This window comes from Anopheles funestus, chromosome 2RL, assembly GCF_943734845.2.
Source record: "Anopheles funestus chromosome 2RL, idAnoFuneDA-416_04, whole genome shotgun sequence".
Taxonomy (NCBI): Eukaryota; Metazoa; Arthropoda; class Insecta; order Diptera; family Culicidae; genus Anopheles; species Anopheles funestus.
Window position 1 is genome coordinate 95,299,576 of NC_064598.1, and position 15,289 is coordinate 95,314,864.

At 32.6% G+C, this 15,289-nt stretch overlaps 1 long non-coding RNA gene across 1 annotated transcript in view; it reads right to left on the reverse strand.

The window, feature by feature from the left end:
* The window catches only part of LOC125763639 (uncharacterized), a 135,592-nt gene extending 120,700 nt beyond the window's left edge, over nt 1-14,892 (reverse strand). Inside the window, exons 1-3 of the long non-coding RNA XR_007418374.1 lie at nt 13,479-14,892; nt 10,629-12,243; nt 2,835-8,679 (exon numbers count right to left, since the gene is read on the reverse strand). This is a non-coding gene — a long non-coding RNA (uncharacterized LOC125763639). The remainder of the gene's footprint in view (nt 1-2,834; nt 8,680-10,628; nt 12,244-13,478) is intronic.
* Nucleotides 14,893-15,289: the final 397 nt, after the last annotated feature.

The following is a 15,289-nucleotide window of genomic DNA, read 5'->3' on the forward strand; positions in this document are numbered from 1 at the left end:
CATGGCTGTCCAAGAAGAAAATGTAGCCATTGATGCCATCTATCGATCACAGGTTAAAGATTGGCGATCCGTTGGATACCGACCGAGTTATAGGCAAAACTTGCTGCAAAAATGAGCCTTAGTAAATTTTAATTTTTTGAATTTTTTGATTTTTTTATTATTTTTCACTCTTTTTTTATTTAAAGCATTACTTGAGTGAAAAGAAACACATTGCAAGCAATTGGCATTAAAATAAATCAATTTCATTTTTTTTTGCAAAATTTCCCAAAAAAAACGTAAGGGGTAAGCCTTATGAAATTTTCGAGTTGAAAATTTTTAAAAAATTTTTTTCCGATTTTTTATTATTTTTTTAATTTAAAGCATTATTTGAGTGAAAAGAAACACATTGCAACTAATTCGCATTAAAATATATCACATTTAAAAATTTTGCTAAATTGCTCAAAAATGAGAAAAATTTTACATTTTCTCAAACAGGGTAAGGAACTTTGTTCCTCGAATAACTTCCGGCACAGACATCTGCGAGCATGGCCGTCTAAGAAGAAAATGTAGCCATTGGTGCCATCTATCGACCACAGGTTAAAGATTGGCGATCTGTTGGATACCGACCGAGTTATAGGCAAAACTTGGTGCAAAAATGAGGAAAATTTTACATTTTCTCAAACAGGGTAAGGAACTTGGTTCCTCGAATAACTTCTGGCACAGACATCTGAGAGCATGGCTGTCCAAGAAGAAAATGTAGCCATTGATGCCATCTATCGATCACAGGTTAAAGATTGGCGATCCGTTGGATACCGACCGAGTTATAGGCAAAACTTGCTGCAAAAATGAGCCTTAGTAAATTTTAATTTTTTTGAATTTTTTGATTTTTTTATTATTTTTCACTCTTTTTTTTATTTAAAGCATTACTTGAGTGAAAAGAAACACATTGCAAGCAATTGGCATTAAAATAAATCAATTTCATTTTTTTTGCAAAATTTCCCAAAAAAAACGTAAGGGGTAAGCCTTATGAAATTTTCGAGTTGAAAATTTTTTTAAAATTTTTTTCTGATTTTTTATTATTTTTTTAATTTAAAGCATTATTTGAGTGAAAAGAAACACATTGCAACTAATTCGCATTAAAATATATCACATTTAAAAATTTTGCTAAATTGCTCAAAAATGAGGAAAATTTTACATTTTCTCAACAGGGTAAGGAACTTGGTTCCTCGAATAACTTCTGGCACGGGCACCTGAGAGCATGGCCGTCTAAGAAGAAAATGTAGCCATAGGTGCCATCTATCGACTACAGTTTAAAGATTGGCGATCCGTTGGATACCGACCGAGTTATAGGCAAAACTTGGTGCAAAAATGAGAAAATTTTTACATTTTCTCAAACAGGGTATGGAACTTGTTTCCTCGAATAACTTCCGGCACGGACACCTGAGAGCATGGCTGTCCAAGAAGAAAATGTAGCCATTGATGCCATCTATCGATCACAGGTTAAAGATTGGCGATCCGTTGGATACCGACCGAGTTATAGGCAAAACTTGCTGCAAAAATGAGCCTTAGTAAATTTTAATTTTTTTGAATTTTTTGATTTTTTTATTATTTTTCACTCTTTTTTTTATTTAAAGCATTACTTGAGTGAAAAGAAACACATTGCAAGCAATTGGCATTAAAATAAATCAATTTCATTTTTTTTGCAAAATTTCCCAAAAAAAACGTAAGGGGTAAGCCTTATGAAATTTTCGAGTTGAAAATTTTTAAAAATTTTTTTTCCGATTTTTTATTATTTTTTTAATTTAAAGCATTATTTGAGTGAAAAGAAACACATTGCAACTAATTCGCATTAAAATATATCACATTTAAAAATTTTGCTAAATTGCTCAAAAATGAGGAAAATTTTACATTTTCTCAACAGGGTAAGGAACTTGGTTCCTCGAATAACTTCTGGCACGGGCACCTGAGAGCATGGCCGTCTAAGAAGAAAATGTAGCCATAGGTGCCATCTATCGACCACAGTTTAAAGATTGGCGATCCGTTGGATACCGACCGAGTTATAGGCAAAACTTGGTGCAAAAATGAGAAAAATTTTACATTTTCTCAAACAGGGTATGGAACTTGTTTCCTCGAATAACTTCCGGCACGGACACCTGAGAGCATGGCTGTCCAAGAAGAAAATGTAGCCATTGATGCCATCTATCGATCACAGGTTAAAGATTGGCGATCCGTTGGATACCGACCGAGTTATAGGCAAAACTTGCTGCAAAAATGAGCCTTAGTAAATTTTAATTTTTTTGAATTTTTTGTTTTTTTTATTATTTTTCACTCTTTTTTTTATTTAAAGCATTAGTTGAGTGAAAAGAAACACATTGCAAGCAATTGGCATTAAAATAAATCAATTTCATTTTTTTTGCAAAATTTCCCAAAAAAACGTAAGGGGTAAGCCTTATGAAATTTTCGAGTTGAAAATTTTTTTTCCGATTTTTTATTATTTTTTTAATTTAAAGCATTATTTGAGTGAAAAGAAACACATTGCAACTAATTCGCATTAAAATATATTACATTTAAAAATTTTGCTAAATTGCTCAAAAATGAGGAAAATTTTACATTTTCTCAACAGGGTAAGGAACTTGGTTCCTCGAATAACTTCTGGCACGGGCACCTGAGAGCATGGCCGTCTAAGAAGAAAATGTAGCCATAGGTGCCATCTATCGACCACAGTTTAAAGATTGGCGATCCGTTGGATACCGACCGAGTTATAGGCAAAACTTGGTGCAAAAATGAGAAAAATTTTATATTTTCTCAAACAGGGTATGGAACTTGTTTCCTCGAATAACTTCCGGCACGGACACCTGAGAGCATGGCTGTCCAAGAAGAAAATGTAGCCATTAATGCCATCTATCGATCACAGGTTAAAGATTGGCGATCCGTTGGATACCGACCGAGTTATAGGCAAAACTTGCTGCAAAAATGAGCCTTAGTAAATTTTAATTTTTTTGAATTTTTTGATTTTTTTTATTATTTTTCACTCTTTTTTTTATTTAAAGCATTAGTTGAGTGAAAAGAAACACATTGCAAGCAATTGGCATTAAAATAAATCAATTTCATTTTTTTTGCAAAATTTCCCAAAAAAAACGTAAGGGGTAAGCCTTATGAAATTTTCGAGTTGAAAATTTTTAAAAATTTTTTTTCCGATTTTTTATTATTTTTTTAATTTAAAGCATTATTTGAGTGAAAAGAAACACATTGCAACTAATTCGCATTAAAATATATCACATTTAAAAATTTTGCTAAATTGCTCAAAAATGAGGAAAATTTTACATTTTCTCAAACAGGGTAAGGAACTTGGTTCCTCGAATAACTTCTGGCACGGGCACCTGAGAGCATGGCCGTCTAAGAAGAAAATGTAGCCATAGGTGCCATCTATCGACCACAGTTTAAAGATTGGCGATCCGTTGGATACCGACCGAGTTATAGGCAAAACTTGGTGCAAAAATGAGAAAATTTTTACATTTTCTCAAACAGGGTATGGAACTTGTTTCCTCGAATAACTTCCGGCACGGACACCTGAGAGCATGGCTGTCCAAGAAGAAAATGTAGCCATTGATGCCATCTATCGATCACAGGTTAAAGATTGGCGATCCGTTGGATACCGACCGAGTTATAGGCAAAACTTGCTGCAAAAATGAGCCTTAGTAAATTTTAATTTTTTTGAATTTTTTGATTTTTTTATTATTTTTCACTCTTTTTTTTTATTTAAAGCATTACTTGAGTGAAAAGAAACACATTGCAAGCAATTGGCATTAAAATAAATCAATTTCATTTTTTTTGCAAAATTTCCCAAAAAAAACGTAAGGGGTAAGCCTTATGAAATTTTCGAGTTGAAAATTTTTTTAAAATTTTTTTCTGATTTTTTATTATTTTTTTAATTTAAAGCATTATTTGAGTGAAAAGAAACACATTGCAACTAATTCGCATTAAAATATATCACATTTAAAAATTTTGCTAAATTGCTCAAAAATGAGGAAAATTTTACATTTTCTCAAACAGGGTATGGAACTTGCTTCCTCGAATAACTTCCGGCACGGACACCTGAGAGCATGGCTGTCCAAGAAGAAAATGTAGCCATTGATGTTATCTATCGATCACAGGTTAAAGATTGGTGATCCGTTGGATACCGACCGAGTTATAGGCAAAACTTGCTGCAAAAATGAGCCTTAGTAAATTTTAATTTTTTTGAATTTTTTGATTTTTTTATTATTTTTCACTCTTTTTTTTATTTAAAGCATTACTTGAGTGAAAAGAAACACATTGCAACCAATTGGCATTAAAATAAATCAATTTCATTTTTTTTGCAAAATTTCCCAAAAAAAACGTAAGGGGTAAGCCTTATGAAATTTTCGAGTTGAAAATTTTTTAAAAATTTTTTTCCGATTTTTTATTATTTTTTTAATTTAAAGCATTATTTGAGTGAAAAGAAACACATTGCAACTAATTCGCATTAAAATATATCACATTTAAAAATTTTGCTAAATTGCTCAAAAATGAGGAAAATTTTACATTTTCTCAACAGGGTATGGAACTTGCTTCCTCGAATAACTTCCGGCACGGACACCTGAGAGCATGGCTGTCCAAGAAGAAAATGTAGCCATTGATGTTATCTATCGATCACAGGTTAAAGATTGGTGATCCGTTGGATACCGACCGAGTTATAGGCAAAACTTGCTGCAAAAATGAGCCTTAGTAAATTTAAATTTCTTTGAATTTTTTGATTTTTTTATTATTTTTCACTCTTTTTTTTATTTAAAGCATTACTTGAGTGAAAAGAAACACATTGCAACCAATTGGCATTAAAATAAATCAATTTCATTTTTTTTGCAAAATTTCCCAAAAAAAAACGTAAGGGGTAAGCCTTATGAAATTTTCGAGTTGAAAATTTTTTAAAAATTTTTTTCCGATTTTTTATTATTTTTTTAATTTAAAGCATTATTTGAGTGAAAAGAAACACATTGCAACTAATTCGCATTAAAATATATCACATTTAAAAATTTTGCTAAATTGCTCAAAAATGAGGAAAATTTTACATTTTCTCAACAGGGTAAGGAACTTGGTTCCTCGAATAACTTCTGGCACGGGCACCTGAGAGCATGGCCGTCTAAGAAGAAAATGTAGCCATAGGTGCCATCTATCGACCACAGTTTAAAGATTGGCGATCCGTTGGATACCGACCGAGTTATAGGCAAAACTTGGTGCAAAAATGAGAAAAATTTTACATTTTCTCAAACAGGGTATGGAACTTGTTTCCTCGAATAACTTCCGGCACGGACACCTGAGAGCATGGCTGTCCAAGAAGAAAATGTAGCCATTGATGCCATCTATCGATCACAGGTTAAAGATTGGCGATCCGTTGGATACCGACCGAGTTATAGGCAAAACTTGCTGCAAAAATGAGCCTTAGTAAATTTTAATTTTTTTGAATTTTTTGATTTTTTTATTATTTTTCACTCTTTTTTTTTTATTTAAAGCATTACTTGAGTGAAAAGAAACACATTGCAAGCAATTGGCATTAAAATAAATCAATTTCATTTTTTTTGCAAAATTTCCCAAAAAAAACGTAAGGGGTAAGCCTTATGAAATTTTCGAGTTGAAAATTTTTTAAAATTTTTTTTCCGATTTTTTATTATTTTTTTAATTTAAAGCATTATTTGAGTGAAAAGAAACACATTGCAACTAATTCGCATTAAAATATATCACATTTAAAAATTTTGCTAAATTGCTCAAAAATGAGGAAAATTTTACATTTTCTCAAACAGGGTATGGAACTTGTTTCCTCGAATAACTTCCGGCACGGACACCTGAGAGCATGGCTGTCCAAGAAGAAAATGTAGCCATTGATGCCATCTATCGATCACAGGTTAAAGATTGGCGATCCGTTGGATACCGACCGAGTTATAGGCAAAACTTGCTGCAAAAATGAGCCTTAGTAAATTTTAATTTTTTTGAATTTTTTGATTTTTTTATTATTTTTCACTCTTTTTTTTATTTAAAGCATTACTTGAGTGAAAAGAAACACATTGCAAGCAATTGGCATTAAAATAAATCAATTTTATTTTTTTTTGCAAAATTTCCCAAAAAAAACGTAAGGGGTAAGCCTTATGAAATTTTCGAGTTGAAAATTTTTAAAATTTTTTTTTCGATTTTTTATTATTTTTTTAATTTAAAGCATTATTTGAGTGAAAAGAAACACATTGCAACTAATTCGCATTAAAATATATCACATTTAAAAATTTTGCTAAATTGCTCAAAAATGAGGAAAATTTTACATTTTCTCAACAGGGTAAGGAACTTGGTTCCTCGAATAACTTCTGGCACGGGCACCTGAGAGCATGGCCGTCTAAGAAGAAAATGTAGCCATAGGTGCCATCTATCGACCACAGTTTAAAGATTGGCGATCCGTTGGATACCGACCGAGTTATAGGCAAAACTTGGTGCAAAAATGAGAAAAATTTTATATTTTCTCAAACAGGGTATGGAACTTGTTTCCTCGAATAACTTCCGGCACGGACACCTGAGAGCATGGCTGTCCAAGAAGAAAATGTAGCCATTGATGCCATCTATCGATCACAGGTTAAAGATTGGCGATCCGTTGGATACCGACCGAGTTATAGGCAAAACTTGCTGCAAAAATGAGCCTTAGTAAATTTTAATTTTTTTGAATTTTTTGATTTTTTTATTATTTTTCACTCTTTTTTTTATTTAAAGCATTACTTGAGTGAAAAGAAACACATTGCAAGCAATTGGCATTAAAATAAATCAATTTCATTTTTTTTGCAAAATTTCCCAAAAAAACGTAAGGGATAAGCCTTATGAAATTTTCGAGTTGAAAATTTTTTTTCCGATTTTTTATTATTTTTTTAATTTAAAGCATTATTTGAGTGAAAAGAAACACATTGCAACTAATTCGCATTAAAATATATCACATTTAAAAATTTTGCTAAATTGCTCAAAAATGAGGAAAATTTTACATTTTCTCAACAGGGTAAGGAACTTGGTTCCTCGAATAACTTCTGGCACGGGCACCTGAGAGCATGGCCGTCTAAGAAGAAAATGTAGCCATAGGTGCCATCTATCGACCACAGTTTAAAGATTGGCGATCCGTTGGATACCGACCGAGTTATAGGCAAAACTTGGTGCAAAAATGAGAAAAATTTTACATTTTCTCAAACAGGGTATGGAACTTGCTTCCTCGAATAACTTCCGGCACGGACACCTGAGAGCATGGCTGTCCAAGAAGAAAATGTAGCCATTGATGCCATCTATCGATCACAGGTTAAAGATTGGCGATCCGTTGGATACCGACCGAGTTATAGGCAAAACTTGCTGCAAAAATGAGCCTTAGTAAATTTTAATTTTTTTGAATTTTTTGATTTTTTTATTATTTTTCACTCTTTTTTTTATTTAAAGCATTACTTGAGTGAAAAGAAACACATTGCAAGCAATTGGCATTAAAATAAATCAATTTCATTTTTTTTGCAAAATTTCCCAAAAAAAAACGTAAGGGGTAAGCCTTATAAAATTTTCGAGTTGAAAATTTTTAAAAAATTTTTTTCTGATTTTTTATTATTTTTTTAATTTAAAGCATTATTTGAGTGAAAAGAAACACATTGCAACTAATTCGCATTAAAATATATCACATTTAAAAATTTTGCTAAATTGCTCAAAAATGAGGAAAATTTTACATTTTCTCAACAGGGTAAGGAACTTGGTTCCTCGAATAACTTCTGGCACGGGCACCTGAGAGCATGGCCGTCTAAGAAGAAAATGTAGCCATAGGTGCCATCTATCGACCACAGTTTAAAGATTGGCGATCCGTTGGATACCGACCGAGTTATAGGCAAAACTTGGTGCAAAAATGAGAAAAATTTTACATTTTCTCAAACAGGGTATGGAACTTGTTTCCTCGAATAACTTCCGGCACGGACACCTGAGAGCATGGCTGTCCAAGAAGAAAATGTAGCCATTGATGCCATCTATCGATCACAGGTTAAAGATTGGCGATCCGTTGGATACCGACCGAGTTATAGGCAAAACTTGCTGCAAAAATGAGCCTTAGTAAATTTTAATTTTTTTGAAGTTTTTGATTTTTTTATTATTTTTCACTCTTTTTTTTATTTAAAGCATTACTTGAGTGAAAAGAAACACATTGCAAGCAATTGGCATTAAAATAAATCAATTTCATTTTTTTTGCAAAATTTCCCAAAAAAAACGTAAGGGGTAAGCCTTATGAAATTTTCGAGTTGAAAATTTTTAAAAATTTTTTTTCCGATTTTTTATTATTTTTTTAATTTAAAGCATTATTTGAGTGAAAAGAAACACATTGCAACTAATTCGCATTAAAATATATCACATTTAAAAATTTTGCTAAATTGCTCAAAAATGAGGAAAATTTTACATTTTGTCAACAGGGTAAGGAACTTGGTTCCTCGAATAACTTCTGGCACGGGCACCTGAGAGCATGGCCGTCTAAGAAGAAAATGTAGCCATAGGTGCCATCTATCGACCACAGTTTAAAGATTGGCGATCCGTTCGATACCGACCGAGTTATAGGCAAAACTTGGTGCAAAAATGAGAAAAATTTTACATTTTCTCAAACAGGGTATGGAACTTGCTTCCTCGAATAACTTCCGGCACGGACACCTGAGAGCATGGCTGTCCAAGAAGAAAATGTAGCCATTGATGCCATCCATCGATCACAGGTTAAAGATTGGCGATCCGTTGGATACCGACCGAGTTATAGGCAAAACTTGCTGCAAAAATGAGCCTTAGTAAATTTTAATTTTTTTGAATTTTTTGATTTTTTTATTATTTTTCACTCTTTTTTTTATTTAAAGCATTACTTGAGTGAAAAGAAACACATTGCAAGCAATTGGCATTAAAATAAATCAATTTCATTTTTTTTGCAAAATTTCCCAAAAAAAACGTAAGGGGTAAGCCTTATGAAATTTTCGAGTTGAAAATTTTTAAAAATTTTTTTTCCGATTTTTTATTATTTTTTTAATTTAAAGCATTATTTGAGTGAAAAGAAACACATTGCAACTAATTCGCATTAAAATATATCACATTTAAAAATTTTGCTAAATTGCTCAAAAATGAGGAAAATTTTACATTTTCTCAACAGGGTAAGGAACTTGGTTCCTCGAATAACTTCTGGCACGGGCACCTGAGAGCATGGCCGTCTAAGAAGAAAATGTAGCCATAGGTGCCATCTATCGACCACAGTTTAAAGATTGGCGATCCGTTGGATACCGACCGAGTTATAGGCAAAACTTGGTGCAAAAATGAGAAAAAATTTATATTTTCTCAAACAGGGTATGGAACTTGTTTCCTCGAATAACTTCCGGCACGGACACCTGAGAGCATGGCTGTCCAAGAAGAAAATGTAGCCATTGATGCCATCTATCGATCACAGGTTAAAGATTGGCGATCCGTTGGATACCGACCGAGTTATAGGCAAAACTTGCTGCAAAAATGAGCCTTAGTAAATTTTAATTTTTTTGAATTTTTTGATTTTTTTATTATTTTTCACTCTTTTTTTTATTTAAAGCATTACTTGAGTAAAAAGAAACACATTGCAAGCAATTGGCATTAAAATAAAACAATTTCATTTTTTTTGCAAAATTTCCCAAAAAAAACGTAAGGGGTAAGCCTTATGAAATTTTCGAGTTGAAAATTTTTTTAAAATTTTTTTCTGATTTTTTATTATTTTTTTAATTTAAAGCATTATTTGAGTGAAAAGAAACACATTGCAACTAATTCGCATTAAAATATATCACATTTAAAAATTTTGCTAAATTGCTCAAAAATGAGGAAAATTTTACATTTTCTCAACAGGGTAAGGAACTTGGTTCCTCGAATAACTTCTGGCACGGGCACCTGAGAGCATGGCCGTCTAAGAAGAAAATGTAGCCATAGGTGCCATCTATCGACCACAGTTTAAAGATTGGCGATCCGTTGGATACCGACCGAGTTATAGGCAAAACTTGGTGCAAAAATGAGAAAAATTTTACATTTTCTCAAACAGGGTATGGAACTTGCTTCCTCGAATAACTTCCGGCACGGACACCTGAGAGCATGGCTGTCCAAGAAGAAAATGTAGCCATTGATGCCATCTATCGATCACAGGTTAAAGATTGGCGATCCGTTGGATACCGACCGAGTTATAGGCAAAACTTGCTGCAAAAATGAGCCTTAGTAAATTTTAATTTTTTTGAATTTTTTGATTTTTTTATTATTTTTCACTCTTTTTTTTATTTAAAGCATTACTTGAGTGAAAAGAAACACATTGCAAGCAATTGGCATTAAAATAAATCAATTTCATTTTTTTTGCAAAATTTCCCAAAAAAAACGTAAGGGGTAAGCCTTATAAAATTTTCGAGTTGAAAATTTTTAAAAAATTTTTTTCTGATTTTTTATTATTTTTTTAATTTAAAGCATTATTTGAGTGAAAAGAAACACATTGCAACTAATTCGCATTAAAATATATCACATTTAAAAATTTTGCTAAATTGCTCAAAAATGAGGAAAATTTTACATTTTCTCAACAGGGTAAGGAACTTGTTTCCTCGAATAACTTCCGCCACGGACACCTGAGAGCATGGCTGTCCAAGAAGAAAATGTAGCCATTGATGCCATCTATCGATCACAGGTTAAAGATTGGCGATCCGTTGGATACCGACCGAGTTATAGGCAAAACTTGGTGCAAAAATGAGAAAAATTTTACATTTTCTCAAACAGGGTATGGAACTTGCTTCCTCGAATAACTTCCGGCACGGACACCTGAGAGCATGGCTGTCCAAGAAGAAAATGTAGCCATTGATGCCATCTATCGATCACAGGTTAAAGATTGGCGATCCGTTGGATACCGACCGAGTTATAGGCAAAACTTGCTGCAAAAATGAGCCTTAGTAAATTTTAATTTTTTTGAATTTTTTGATTTTTTTATTATTTTTCACTCTTTTTTTTTATTAAAAGCATTACTTGAGTGAAAAGAAACACATTGCAAGCAATTGGCATTAAAATAATCAATTTCATTTTTTTTGCAAAATTTCCCAAAAAAAACGTAAGGGGTAAGCCTTATGAAATTTTCGAGTTGAAAATTTTTAAAAATTTTTTTTCCGATTTTTTATTATTTTTTTAATTTAAAGCATTATTTGAGTGAAAAGAAACACATTGCAACTAATTCGCATTAAAATATATCACATTTAAAAATTTTGCTAAATTGCTCAAAAATGAGGAAAATTTTACATTTTCTCAACAGGGTAAGGAACTTGGTTCCTCGAATAACTTCTGGCACGGGCACCTGAGAGCATGGCCGTCTAAGAAGAAAATGTAGCCATAGGTGCCATCTATCGACCACAGTTTAAAGATTGGCGATCCGTTGGATACCGACCGAGTTATAGGCAAAACTTGGTGCAAAAATGAGAAAAATTTTATATTTTCTCAAACAGGGTATGGAACTTGTTTCCTCGAATAACTTCCGGCACGGACACCTGAGAGCATGGCTGTCCAAGAAGAAAATGTAGCCATTGATGCCATCTATCGATCACAGGTTAAAGATTGGCGATCCGTTGGATACCGACCGAGTTATAGGCAAAACTTGCTGCAAAAATGAGCCTTAGTAAATTTTAATTTTTTTGAATTTTTTGATTTTTTTATTATTTTTTACTCTTTTTTTTATTTAAAGCATTACTTGAGTGAAAAGAAACACATTGCAAGCAATTGGCATTAAAATAAATCAATTTCATTTTTTTTGCAAAATTTCCCAAAAAAAACGTAAGGGGTAAGCCTTATGAAATTTTCGAGTTGAAAATTTTTAAAATTTTTTTTCCGATTTTTTATTATTTTTTTAATTTAAAGCATTATTTGAGTGAAAAGAAACACATTGCAACTAATTCGCATTAAAATATATCACATTTAAAAATTTTGCTAAATTGCTCAAAAATGAGGAAAATTTTACATTTTCTCAACAGGGTAAGGAACTTGGTTCCTCGAATAACTTCTGGCACGGGCACCTGAGAGCATGGCCGTCTAAGAAGAAAATGTAGCCATAGGTGCCATCTATCGACCACAGTTTAAAGATTGGCGATCCGTTGGATACCGACCGAGTTATAGGCAAAACTTGGTGCAAAAATGAGAAAAATTTTACATTTTCTCAAACAGGGTATGGAACTTGTTTCCTCGAATAACTTCCGGCACGGACACCTGAGAGCATGGCTGTCCAAAAAGAAAATGTAGCCATTGATGCCATCTATCGATCACAGGTTAAAGATTGGCGATCCGTTGGATACCGACCGAGTTATAGGCAAAACTTGCTGCAAAAATGAGCCTTAGTAAATTTAAATTTCTTTGAATTTTTTGATTTTTTTATTATTTTTCACTCTTTTTTTTATTTAAAGCATTACTTGAGTGAAAAGAAACACATTGCAAGCAATTGGCATTAAAATAAATCAATTTCATTTTTTTTGCAAAATTTCCCAAAAAAAACGTAAGGGGTAAGCCTTATGAAATTTTCGAGTTGAAAATTTTTTAAAAATTTTTTTCCGATTTTTTATTATTTTTTTAATTTAAAGCATTATTTGAGTGAAAAGAAACACATTGCAACTAATTCGCATTAAAATATATCACATTTAAAAATTTTGCTAAATTGCTCAAAAATGAGGAAAATTTTACATTTTCTCAACAGGGTAAGGAACTTGGTTCCTCGAATAACTTCTGGCACGGGCACCTGAGAGCATGGCCGTCTAAGAAGAAAATGTAGCCATAGGTGCCATCTATCGACCACAGTTTAAAGATTGGCGATCCGTTGGATACCGACCGAGTTATAGGCAAAACTTGGTGCAAAAATGAGGAAAATTTTACATTTTCTCAACAGGGTAAGGAACTTGGTTCCTCGAATAACTTCTGGCACGGGCACCTGAGAGCATGGCCGTCCAAGAAGAAAATGTAGCCATTGATGCCATCTATCGATCACAGGTTAAAGATTGGCGATCCGTTGGATACCGACCGAGTTATAGGCAAAACTTGCTGCAAAAATGAGCCTTAGTAAATTTTAATTTTTTTGATTTTTTTGATTTTTTTATTATTTTTCACTCTTTTTTTATTTAAAGCATTACTTGAGTGAAAAGAAACACATTGCAAGCAATTGGCATTAAAATAAATCAATTTCATTTTTTTTGCAAAATTTCCCAAAAAAAACGTAAGGGGTAAGCCTTATGAAATTTTCGAGTTGAAATTTTTTAAAATTTTTTTTTCCGATTTTTTATTATTTTTTTAATTTAAAGCATTATTTGAGTGAAAAGAAACACATTGCAACTAATTCGCATTAAAATATATCACATTTAAAAATTTTGCTAAATTGCTCAAAAATGAGAAAAATTTTACATTTTCTCAAACAGGGTAAGGAACTTCCTTCCTCGAATAACTTCCGGCACGGACACCTGAGAGCATGGCTGTCCAAGAAGAAAATGTAGCCATTGATGCCATCTATCGATCACAGGTTAAAGATTGGCGATCCGTTGGATACCGACCGAGTTATAGGCAAAACTTGCTGCAAAAATGAGAAAAATTTTATATTTTCTCAAACAGGGTATGGAACTTGTTTCCTCGAATAACTTCCGGCACGGACACCTGAGAGCATGGCTGTCCAAGAAGAAAATGTAGCCATTGATGCCATCTATCGATCACAGGTTAAAGATTGGCGATCCGTTGGATACCGACCGAGTTATAGGCAAAACTTGCTGCAAAAATGAGCCTTAGTAAATTTTAATTTTTTTGAATTTTTTGATTTTTTTATTATTTTTCACTCTTTTTTTTATTTAAAGCATTACTTGAGTGAAAAGAAACACATTGCAAGCAATTGGCATTAAAATAAATCAATTTCATTTTTTTTGCAAAATTTCCCAAAAAAAACGTAAGGGGTAAGCCTTATAAAATTTTCGAGTTGAAAATTTTTTAAAATTTTTTTCTGATTTTTTATTATTTTTTTAATTTAAAGCATTATTTGAGTGAAAAGAAACACATTGCAACTAATTCGCATTAAAATATATCACATTTAAAAATTTTGCTAAATTGCTCAAAAATGAGGAAAATTTTACATTTTCTCAACAGGGTAAGGAACTTGGTTCCTCGAATAACTTCTGGCACGGGCACCTGAGAGCATGACCGTCTAAGAAGAAAATGTAGCCATAGGTGCCATCTATCGACCACAGTTTAAAGATTGGCGATCCGTTGGATACCGACCGAGTTATAGGCAAAACTTGGTGCAAAAATGAGAAAAATTTTACATTTTCTCAAACAGGGTATGGAACTTGTTTCCTCGAATAACTTCCGGCACGGACACCTGAGAGCATGGCTGTCCAAGAAGAAAATGTAGCCATTGATGCCATCTATCGATCACAGGTTAAAGATTGGCGATCCGTTGGATACCGACCGAGTTATAGGCAAAACTTGCTGCAAAAATGAGCCTTAGTAAATTTAAATTTCTTTGAATTTTTTGATTTTTTTATTATTTTTCACTCTTTTTTTTATTTAAAGCATTACTTGAGTGAAAAGAAACACATTGCAAGCAATTGGCATTAAAATAAATCAATTTCATTTTTTTTGCAAAATTTCCCAAAAAAAACGTAAGGGGTAAGCCTTATGAAATTTTCGAGTTGAAAATTTTTTAAAATTTTTTTTCCGATTTTTTATTATTTTTTTAATTTAAAGCATTATTTGAGTGAAAAGAAACACATTGCAACTAATTCGCATTAAAATATATCACATTTAAAAATTTTGCTAAATTGCTCAAAAATGAGGAAAATTTTACATTTTCTCAACAGGGTAAGGAACTTGGTTCCTCGAATAACTTCTGGCACGGGCACCTGAGAGCATGGCCGTCTGAGAAGAAAATGTAGCCATAGGTGCCATCTATCGACCACAGTTTAAAGATTGGCGATCCGTTGGATACCGACCGAGTTATAGGCAAAACTTGGTGCAAAAATGAGAAAATTTTTACATTTTCTCAAACAGGGTATGGAACTTGTTTCCTCGAATAACTTCCGGCACGGACACCTGAGAGCATGGCTGTCCAAGAAGAAAATGTAGCCATTGATGCCATCTATCGATCACAGGTTAAAGATTGGCGATCCGTTGGATACCGACCGAGTTATAGGCAAAACTTGCTGCAAAAATGAGCCTTAGTAAATTTTAATTTTTTTGAATTTTTTGATTTTTTTATTATTTTTCACTCTTTTTTTTATTAAAAGCA